At 37.7% G+C, this 3,254-nt stretch overlaps 1 non-coding gene across 1 annotated transcript; it reads left to right on the forward strand.

Annotated features, from left to right (window-relative positions):
* The first annotated feature begins 1,860 nt into the window (after positions 1 to 1,860).
* Positions 1,861 to 1,947, forward strand: TRNAM-CAU (transfer RNA methionine (anticodon CAU)). The gene is given in 2 exon segments: positions 1,861 to 1,898; positions 1,912 to 1,947. It is a non-coding gene; the product is annotated as a tRNA-Met (tRNA).
* The last annotated feature ends 1,307 nt before the right edge of the window (positions 1,948 to 3,254 follow it).

The following is a 3,254-nucleotide window of genomic DNA, read 5'->3' on the forward strand; positions in this document are numbered from 1 at the left end:
CTACGATGATGTTTACTTTAATCCTTGAATAAAGGAATCTTTTGATGGTGCATGCTCTTCTTGGCATGATGTTTGTGTTCTTGGCCATCTTCATGAGTTCATTTCATATTTTAGCCCTCACTAAGCTGAATGTGCAGAATGGCTTTTCCAAAGAACCAACAGTTGTTGGTTGGCCCCTAATACGTGTTGATCATAAGTCGGTTCTATCCGAGTTTGTAATTATATACTCAGGTTGGCCCCTTTGAAACTCGATTGAAGTATCCAAATAACGTGGATAGAAATCCAAGGGATGCCTTATATTCAGAAATTCTTGACCCAAATAACCTGTTATCTTGCTGTTATAAACCCTTTTAATACTGCTCAATCTGCTACCTGTTTGAAGTACTCAAACAGGTCTGCAATTACGGGATTTGTCATATATTCATGTTCATTTGGGTGCTTTAAGAACGGACTGTTTTGAAAGCTTAAGTCCTGCCAGCGCTCTCCTTGTCACCCCTCGGCATCTCATATCGTTGTATATCAAAGTTTCAAACTGCTTTTTGCTTTGGCGTAAATCATTTTAGTATAGTAAGTCTGAGCACAAAACTGATTTTCTGAGTATGTATAATGGCCGCCACAGCAATACATTCAGTCTGATAAATCATGTCTGCATACTGGAAGAACGTTACTATAATAACATCTTTGGACATGTGAAAACGTGTCATGTTGAGGTAGGCAGTCATCAAATGTCTGAACATTCACATTCTCCCAAAATCTGCTATCAGGATCTGAAAATGAACCTCAGACCGTATGCCATTAATCTGCTTCTACTGCTTCAGTAATGTAGGACAAATATATATGTGGTTCCCAAGAGATGAGAAGGAATTCACACAATATTGGCAATTTGATTTGGATTATTATTTTTCCATCCAATAAACAAGTAATCTCGATCTAGGGACAAAATATATATATGCATGCATGTTGTTCCCAAGGTCTAGGTCTATGGATGAAATATGATGAAGATCGATAAAAATCCACAGCTTGCAGTTTTCCAGGGTATCATTATAACGAAACTGCAAATCTTTTGGAAATACCCTCAAATTCACAATTATCAAGTGCTCAGTCATAAATCAATGAACAAGTTCCTCCAAAGGCACATATAGATTCGTCAAAATAAGTAAGCCAAAACTCAAAAGTGGTTCCTCATGATCAAGTGCTAGAGGTAGTCCCACAACCATAAAACCCTTCAATAACTATTTGTTCACACTGCTTTCTAAAGTTTTTTAAGTTGTCGGCAAACAGTTTCGTTCATCCAAGATTCATGGTGCATAATGCATTCCAGTAGGAAGTCTTTAGTGTTAAAAAATGATCTTTAGCGTTACAAATCATTTTTTAACAGGGACCTTGTTGAACTCTTTATAAATGGAGCGGCTATTATTAGTTTGGGCAAATGGATAACCATCTTTACTGTTCCTCGCTGTCCATTTCTAAAAACCTACGCTCAAACCAAATTTATTGAACATTCAGAGATACAACGAAAAGTTAAAGTTATATCGCTGTCCATTTCTAAAAACCTACGCGCTAACCAAATTTATTGAACATTCAGAGATACAACGAAAAATTAAAGTTATAATTGGGGTGAGAGAGGCTCGAACTCTCGACCTCAGGATTTCTCAAATCAGCTGTGAAACCTACGCGCTAACAAACTGCGCCACCGCCCCAGATAAATGGATTTAAAGAGACAGGGTTTAAACCTCAAAACCCTGTTAATTCCTTTCTTTAGGAATGGACAGCGAGGAACTGTAAAGATGGTTATTCGTTTGCCCAAACTAATTAAGAGGACTTTGAGGTTTAAATCTGTCTCTTTAATCCCGACTATCTGGGGTGGTGGCGCAGTTGGTTAGCGCGTAGGTCTCATAGCTGATTTGAGAAATCCTGAGGTCGAGAGTTCGAGCCTCTCTCACCCCAATTTTAACTTTAATTTTTCGTTGTATCTCTGAATGTTCAATAAATTTGAAGAAAAGACGTGCATAAATTGTTTTGTCTTTAATTTTTCGTTGTATCTCTGAATGTTCAATAAATTTGAAGAAAAGACGTGCATAAATTGTTTTGTCTTTAATTTTTCGTTGTATCTCTGAATGTTCAATAAATTTGAAGAAAAGACGTGCATAAATTGTTTTGGAAGCGGTTTGGAGTTCATAAATTCCTTTACCGCATAGGTCTCATGGCTGATTTGAGTAATCCTAAGGTCCACAGTTCGAGGATCTTTTCACTTTAATTTTTCGTTGTATCTCTGAGTTTTTCAATAAATTTGAAGAAAAGACGTTCATGAAAATTTTCGGAAGCGGTTTGGAATTCCTAAATCGCTTCGGAAGGAGATTGGGTTCGTAATTTTATCAGAATAATAGACGAATGCGGCTAGGAATTTTCAGAAGCAGAGTGGAGTTCATAAATTTATTCGAAATAGAACGGAGTGTATAAACTTCCGGGAAAACCAGGAAAAGGTGTGGCTGCTGGGATTCGAGCCCAGGTCTCCACGGCCACAACGTGGAATTCCCACCACTAAACTACAGCCACAAAGTGAAAAACATTCTCATAAATAGTCTTCACGGCTACAGTGTGGAATTCTCACCACTAAACTACAGCCACAAAGTGAGAAACATTCTCAGAAATATAAAATTGACTTAGGCTAAACCATTTTTAGTATTGTAAATCTGAGCACAAAACTGATCTTCTAAGTCAGTATAAGGGCTGCCACAGCAATACATTTCAGTCTGATAAATCATGTCTGCATACCGGGAGAACATACATTATGATAATAACATCTTTGGAGAAGTGAAAACCTGTGATGTTGAGGTAGGAAGCCTTCAGATGTCTGAACATCCTCCCAAAAATATTCTATCAGGATCTGAACATGAGCCTCAGACCCTATGCCATTACTCTGCCTCTACTTCTTGAATAATATGCGACAAATATATATGTGCTGTTCCAAGGTTCTGAAAAGTGTTAACTGTGAATAGAAGAAATGTGATGAAGGTCGATTAAAAATAAAGGCCACAGGTTGCAGTTTTCCGGGGTATCATCACGACTCCCCTGCAAATCTTTTGAAAATGCCCGCATATTCACCATTATTAAGTGCTGAGTCATAAGTCATAAATCTATTAATAATCTCTCCGAAGGGACATATAAATTCATCAAAATAAGTAGGCCAAAACTCAAAAGTGGTTCCTAAGTGTTAGAGGTAGCCCAGAACTGTAAAACTCTACGCTGCTGCG

The sequence above is a fragment of the Pinus tabuliformis genome, chromosome 8, assembly GCF_031772625.1.
Source record: "Pinus tabuliformis cultivar Carrire ecotype Pingquan chromosome 8, CPIR1, whole genome shotgun sequence".
Lineage (NCBI taxonomy): Eukaryota > Viridiplantae > Streptophyta > Pinopsida > Pinales > Pinaceae > Pinus > Pinus tabuliformis.